The sequence below is a fragment of the Berghia stephanieae genome, chromosome 2, assembly GCF_034508935.2.
Source record: "Berghia stephanieae isolate SIO BIC M18660-M18661 chromosome 2, UCSD_Bste_1.3, whole genome shotgun sequence".
Lineage (NCBI taxonomy): Eukaryota > Metazoa > Mollusca > Gastropoda > Nudibranchia > Aeolidiidae > Berghia > Berghia stephanieae.
In genome coordinates this window covers 56033881-56041927 of record NC_088361.1, presented here as the reverse complement: position 1 = coordinate 56041927, position 8047 = coordinate 56033881, and the positions used below count along the sequence as shown (strand labels likewise).

Below are 8047 nucleotides of genomic sequence, written 5' to 3'. Positions count from 1 at the left end.
ATAAAAGCAACTAAAAAGACTGAAGCGGGGCTCGAATCCGGGATCTTTCGGTTCACACTGCACTGCCTTAACCACTCGGCCAATCCCCCCCCCCCCCCCCCCCCCCCCCCCCCCCCCCCCTCTCTCTCTCTCTCTCTCCCCCCAATAAGTATAAAGGCGTTGAGAAATGGAGTTGGTCACCATGGAACTCCATGTTAAGGGGGCCATAAACTTAATTATATCAATCAAGACCATAAACGTCAAAGGTAACACACAGTTTTAAGTGTTGTCCGTTTAATCTGGCTGGCGAATGTTGTAAGTATTTTACCAGAAACGCATAGGATCAATAGGAAACGCATTGAAAAAAGTGAAGTACAACACAATGATCTTGTTATCAAAGGCAAAGATAATAATACCCCCCCCCCCCCCTCTCACCCTCGACCAAATATCTAGTTCCTTCGGAATTAATGATATAAATACTTAAGCTACTGCGATTTAATCGACTGTTTTAATGATATATAAAGTTACTGGATTACCACGGTGGCCAACTCCATTTCTCCATTTCTTGTTTGATGGATTATCTTTATTCCTTTTATTCCGCTTCAGTCACTTTATTTTTTATTTATTTTTTATTTTATTTTATTTATTTATTTTTTTTAAATTATTACTACTACACATTGTCTACAGATCGGTGGGACCGCGGATCATCGTAAAGGTTATGGGGTTAATAATTTTGCCCACGCTATAAAAACAAAACAAAAAACAAAAACAAAAAACCCCAAAAAAAATAAATTTTTAAAGAAAACAATTTAAAATCAATAAAAACTAAAGTGACTGAATCGGGGCTCGAACCCGGGATCTTTCGGTTCACATTGCACTATCATAATAACCAGTCGGCCACTTTTGATGTTTTCCGCATCATCCGCATCATATTATGTAGCAATAGCTATAATTATGTAACATGTCGAGAGAGAGAGAGAGAGAGAGCGGGGGGGGGGGGGGGGGGGAATGCTGTGCATAACCCCCCCCCCCCCCTCTCCAACAAAAAAAAACCCCGAAATAACTAGCGTTTTATGAATGAATGAATGAATGAATGTATGAATGAATGAATGAATGAATGAATGAATGAATGAATGAATGAATTTATATAGAGCCTAGATCCACAATGTGCTCAGAGGCGCTTTACAATGCAAATAAAACACAACAATAAATTGATAATTTAAGCATAAAATCTATCATATTAGAATAGCATCAATCAATTTGTAATTTAATTACCACGCACTGTGCTACAAGATGAAAATCTAGGATATCTATAACGTGTAGGCCTAATAGAAATGTTAAACATCAAATGATTTTCTAAAGAGATGTGTTTTAAGTTTCTTTTTAAAATTTTCAAATGTAGGACATTTTTTGAGGGATGAAGGCAGTTGGTTCCATAAGACGGGTGCCGACTGGCTAAAGGATCTCTCACTAAAAGACGATCTACAGCGAGGAACCTGGAAGAGATCTTGGCCACTGGATATAAGTTCTCTCTCCGGCACATAGAGATTAACCATATTTTGTAGGTATACAGGAGCTGTCTTATTAAAACATTTAAAAGCATAGCATAGAATTTTTAACATAATTCGGCTGTTAACAGGGAGCCAATGCAAAGATATTAAAATTTGCGTTACATGCTCTCTCACCCCACAACCAGTCACCATTCTATTTTCCACTTTCTGAAGCTGTCTAATTATATATTTTGGTGACGATTGTAACAGAGCGTTACAGTAGTCTATTTGGTTAAGTACAAATGATGTCATTAATGTTTTGACAGTCTCAGATGTCTAATTCTATAAATTTTATGGAGATGAAGATGACAAATCTGAGCAACTTTACCAACATGAGCGTCCATACACAATCGTGAATCTAAATATGCACCTAAATTCCTGACATTTCCACCATTTACGATCTTAATTTGACTACCAGCAATGTTCAATGATTCCATTTCTGTTCTTTTCCGGTTATTTTCATAGAAACTTATTATTTCCGTTTTATCCTCATTTAACTTTAATTTATTTAAAACCATCCAATCTTTCACGCACGCTTCCATTCGAGATACAATGTCTACTCTCGTATCGTTAGTAACAGGGAAATAAATTTGAGTATCGTCGGCATACAAGTGAAAATTCAACTCATACGCCGAGATTATAGCATTTATGGGTGTTGTATACAAGGTATATAAGAGGGGCCCCAGGACAGAACCCTGGGGTACCCCAAACTGCAGAACACTAATACTAATATCAGAAAGAGAATCTTCAATGGCAACACACTGTGTGCGGTCAGAAAGATAAGCTTCAAACCAGTCCAAAACATCATTTTGAAGATTGAAATCGGTTTGAAGTCTGTTTAAGAGCAATTTCCGATCAATGGTATCGAATGCGGCACTTAAATCAAGCAGTATGAGCACTGCCGTCTTCCTATCAGCAACATAATTAATAAGATCATTGTGCACTTTGATCAAAGCAGACTCAGTGCAGTGTCCCTTGTGATAAGCAGACTGTACCATTGATCGAAAGTTGCTCTCATCTAAAAGGTATTCAATTTAGAGCATACATTTTTTTCTATTATTTTAGATAACGTACTTAAATTAGACACAGGCCTGAAGTTTTTATAGTTATTTTTGTCCAATGAAGGCTTTTTCAATAAAGGGCGCACAATTGCTTTCTTAAGGCATGCTGGAACTGTCGAGGTGTGAAGACTAGATTGAACGATGTCGAGAATCACCGGCGCCAGCTCTTCTACACAATCTTTTAGAACCCATGTGGGGATAGGGTCAAGCCGGCATGTCTTCTTCGGCAGTAGTTTGATTACATCTTTGATGTCTTGTAGTGTGGTGACAGACCATTTATCCAAAATGTGGTTCTTTTCTTTATCTGCTGCTTTGGATTTTTCAGGCTGTGCAGATTCATGTTGGTCGAGTTGTTTTCTGATGTTGACAATCTTGTCGTCAAAATAAGTATTAAAATTTTCAGCGAGCTCATTTGCATTTTTGTAATCTGGTAGTGTTTCTGATTCAGGAGAGGTAAGTCTGTTTATTATTTTGTACAGCTCCTTTTTTGTTGTTTTTATTGTTTTCTATTTCCTCCTTCAGACTGTTTGTCTTTGCTGCTTTGATTTGATTGTTCAATTTGCTTCTTGCATTAACGTATTGTTCTTTTCTAACATTCTCATCTTCCAGATCTTTGCAGCTCTTTCCTTGTTTCATTTTACTTTTCTTAATTTTTCTCCACCTTCTTTCCAGTTTTCGTACGATCCGCTTCTGAACACGGACTGCCTCCGTATACCAGGAGCCATTAATAGGGCTAATGGTTATCGTTTTTAATTTATCGGGAGCGTGTTTTCAAATATATTTTTCAGTCTTGAATTGTAAGTTTCAACTTTTTCTGACACGCATTTGATTTTGGAAATCGCAGGCACAAGATCTATCTTAATATCTTGTTTAAATTTATGTAAATCAAAGTTTTTGGTTTTCTTGTACACAATTGTCTTTTTCGAATGGCGTGGCTTGGAGTTCTCAGTATCAATTGCTATAAGCTGGTGATCGGATAGGCCACAGTCAGTCTGTTGGATCTGTGTTATTGAATTCTCACTGTTGTTATTGATGACAACGTCAAGAATATGCCCTTTCTGGTGTGTCGATTCTTTAACATGTTGTCTGAGATTAAAAGATTCAATAAGTTTTAAAAATTTTTGAGTATCGCTGTCTTCTGTGTTATCAATATGAAAATTTAAATCACCTAAAATTAAAAGCTTTCCTTTTTCCGTTATTTTGTCCAAGAAATGGTTTTGAATTCATCAAGGAACTCACTCACCGTAGATTTTGTTCTTTGTATTTGGTGGGGCTCTATAGATTCCAATCACGCGGTAGCTAAAATTAGCAATGGCGACCATGAGCTCAACATGTTCAAAGTTTTTGAATTCAATTTCATTGTGTACTCTAAGAACGTTGAGTCCTTTTTCATAAATAGCAAGTACACCGCCACCAGACTGGTCTGACGAACGATTTTGGACTTGGGCACAGTAACCCTCAGGCACAATTTCATTTTCTATGTTTCCTTCTTCGTCATGAAGCCAAGTTTCCGTTAAAATCAATAAAGCAATGTCTTTCTCAACAATCAAATCATTTATTAGAATCGTTTTGTTTCTTGCTGATCGTACATTCTGTGTTGCAAATTGTAGACGTGAATGTTTTGACTTCATTGTATGGACAGGTGTGTTGGCTACAATGGGGACAGTTGTGAGTGTGGAGAGAAGTCGTAGTGGTTGAAAACGGGGAGGCGGTCGGTGGCCGGTGATGTTTTTGACCACTGATTGTTTTTGTTTACCTCCATGACGCCCCCGCCCGTACAGGTGGTATGAATGGAACGGGTAACTGGTTGTTACACATTATGATTAGTTGTCGACGTATCAAAACAAGGAGTGGAAAATGGCGATGAACACTTCTTCTTGTTTAAAATAGTTGTCATAAATATAAGAATGTTGTAAAAAGTCACTGATTAAAATCCACAAAAAATATCACATAAGATGCACTGTCCTTTTAAATGTAAAAATTCCAATTGAATGTAAATTCCTTTCAATTAAAGATGTCAAATGAAACGGAGCAAACGACACAGCAGCCTGTCAGGCGCAACACATCATATTCATTTTCATATTTATATCGCGCAATTTCACTTAAACGTGCTCAAAATACTTTACAAGGGCCCCCAGACACATGTAGTAGGAGACATGACGCCTGTTAGGAAATATTACATTTTTTTCCGACAGAGACAAGGCTGTTCTGCCCTAACCAACAAAAGGACAGTATCTGGGCTGACCCAGATCCAGCCAGTTTTGCCGCAATCGACACATTTAGTTTTTTCATTCATAACTCTTTAATTCTATTACATAGTGGAAGTCTTCTAACATTAAATAATAGCTGATGATAAATTGCGCTTTTCTGTTAGTCGGCGATTTCATTGACGTAATATGTTGCGTAATATTTTGAGATACTGTTCTTTCTTGGTTAAAGCCAAGCAAATAACTCTACCTGTAACCAACAAAAGGACAGTATCTTATACGACCGTCTCACATACTGTTCACTCTGGTTAACCGCAATGCAAAATGCCTCGTCCGTATTCACCAAAAGAACAGTATCTAAGTTAAGAATATAGCAAAATACGAATAACTCGATCGACAAACGTTTCACGTCAGCGAGGGCGAGTGAGAGGCAAGGCTAAGTGTGTTTGACCTGGCGTGAGGGGAATGAATAAATTATCTCCGTCAAGTCTGTAGGCGTGACTCTGATATAATATTACTACATTGGACTATTCCTCAATCTTTTAGACCCTGACTCCTTTTTCAAGATGAATCTATTTTTATTAAGCATCATAGCTTTAATTTACGCTTATTGATGATTTTGGCTATCTTGTAAATTAGACTTTAATTGTGTATCAGTGTTTTGTCATTGTACAACGATATGGGGTGAGGAGTGAGTGATAGGGAATTAAACCTAAGAATAGCTGGAAAATAGGGTATGCCCCCCCCCCCCCCACCCCCAACACGTACACACATATCCCTTTTTGTTTTAAAATCAATATCTTCATTGTCATAGGAAACGAAAAGCATGAAATGGAATGAAATCTGTTGGTACATTTATACTGAATGAAATAGGCGACACCATTCTTACTAAATTTAAAAGGTGCCTAAATTATGAGCTAATAAGATAAACAGAAAAATTATTTTGTCTTTAGCTAATTTCGCCCACAGGGAGTTACAATAGTACAATTTAGATAAAACAAGGGAATTAATTAAAAGTTCTACTATATTAAATTACGAATTTTGCTTATTTTATTCATTTCTATGTACATAGATTGTATGGTGTTATTCACGTAGCAGCTTGTTATTATGGAAAGATGTTTATCAATGATGACGCTATATATATGCTCTATTTGAAAATTATATTGTGCTATTTCCGAGAGTAATAGGTGAATTATTTGCCTTCCACACATTAAAATCTCAGTTTTACTATCATTTACTATCATTTAATTTTAACTTGTTATGGTACATTCAAGATTTAATCTCATTAAAACAGCTCGAAATTCGTTGTATTAAGAATTCTAAACTACTTAGGGGTACTGAATCATATATTTGCGTATCACCAGCATTAAAATGATAACTCAGATTGAATCTGGATATCACACTAGAAAGGGGGTGCTTATATACAGAAAAAAGGACAGGGCCAAGAACGCACTCCAAAGTTGAGTAAAACTTGTTCTGACTGAATACCATTCACCACGACAGTCTGCCATCGATCCTGTAAATATGGTGTAATCCATTTAAACCCTCTCGTGTTAAGATTCTTTGAGGGGGGGGGGGGGGGAGATAATGAGTTCCCTATATGGCTATGTCAATCATGTAGACATCCTTTGATGATTCTTTGATATCTGCAGTCGCATTTTCGTTTTCTACGGTCACTCATGGTTAAACTCCGCCCAGAAACGATTTCATAAGTCCGTCCATCACCAAATTTCAAACTTTTGTTCTCGTGAGTTCTTAAGTTTTTTGACCGAAGAACGATTGGCTACTGAGCATCTTGACCCTTCATCGATTGGTCATTCTGACACACTCACGTGTCAACAGCCGTCAACAATGAATTGAATCATCGTTGATGCAGTGGAAGACGGCCATGGAATAGCTGCGTCATAATCGCCACGTTGATGAATAAATTATCCAGGCATGGTTGATGGGTAAAAAAGCCAAACTATGTTCTAGTTACATTTGAAAGAAACAAAGTATATCACTGATCTCGTCTCTTTGAGATATAAAGAATGATATAAAAATCAAGAAAATCGGCCGATAAATAAAAAAGTTGCCAAAAAAGCTAAAATAAACAAAAGCAATTTCTAAAATCAAATTCATTCGTAAAACAGTTGGTTTTCAACCGATTTTTATGAAACAAAGACCAATGCACTTCTTTTTTCAAGCTGATTTCAGCAATGTGACTTTCAAATGCCTCAGAATTATATTTTTTACTTTTAGATTTTAGCTTTTAGGCCTACTCAATAAGGTGTTATATTCCTTGCATAACAATAGCGTAATACATGGACGGGGAGAAGCGTCTTTGTTTTGGCCAGCTGGATAGATAGCAAATTTATTTAACGACTATTTTCCTTGGTGCTAAAATTACAAAGTAATAATTTCGCATCAGAAAAAATAACTCTGAAGTTCCTATCTCTTTATTACAATAAAATTGATACTTCGAATGACAAAATCGACCCACAAATAAGGAAGTTATAAATTATTCATAATATTTTTTAAAGTTTACAATAATTTTCTTCAAAGTCATTTTTCATCACCAAAGTCGTAATTTTTTCCCGATTTTTACCAAACAAAGTCCAATGTCAATGATTTTCACCCGCAAATAAAATAGGATCCAAATCGCAATTTCTTCAACATATTTTCTTTTCTGTCGGCAAATTTATAAAAATCAACGCTGAAGACATCCTGCGACAGTGCAGACAGGCATTTTCTTCTCAACGATTGGATTTTACTTACTGAGACCAGTCTTGACTACCCCGCCCATGAATATTTGGCCGTTGTCAGTTTTTGTCGGGTTGAATCTTAATTAAACAATGCCGTAGGGCTGCCAGATGGCCAGAGTTCCTCGTGGCCAATTTCAACTTCCAAAGTAGCCAAATACACGTTTATGTGGAATAACGCTCTGGCGGCCAAGAGAAACTCGGTCTTTTATTTTTAAAAATGTCAACTCCACTAGGGGAAAAGTATTTATTTAAAGAATCAATAAAAGAATTTTAAAAAACAAAAACACCATTCTAAATTTGGGTAATTTTTATAAAATTGGCCATGCACATGACCATCCGGCAATCTAGCAAGCCAAAGTCATGCACAGAGATTTCCTCTATGATGTCATGTTACGGATGACGTCATTGGCGTTGGCGACTTATGCCTCAACCAATCAAATCGTCACCAACAGTTTCGCATGGTATTGCTCGCCATACGGCGGCATCTTCGTCACGCCACTCGTTGA

At 36.9% G+C, this 8047-nt stretch overlaps 1 long non-coding RNA gene across 1 annotated transcript in view; it reads left to right on the top strand.

The window, feature by feature from the left end:
- Positions 1-8047, top strand: part of LOC144965197 (uncharacterized) — a 567438-nt gene that overhangs the window by 519648 nt on the left and 39743 nt on the right. The gene's annotated exons all lie outside the window — the stretch shown is intronic.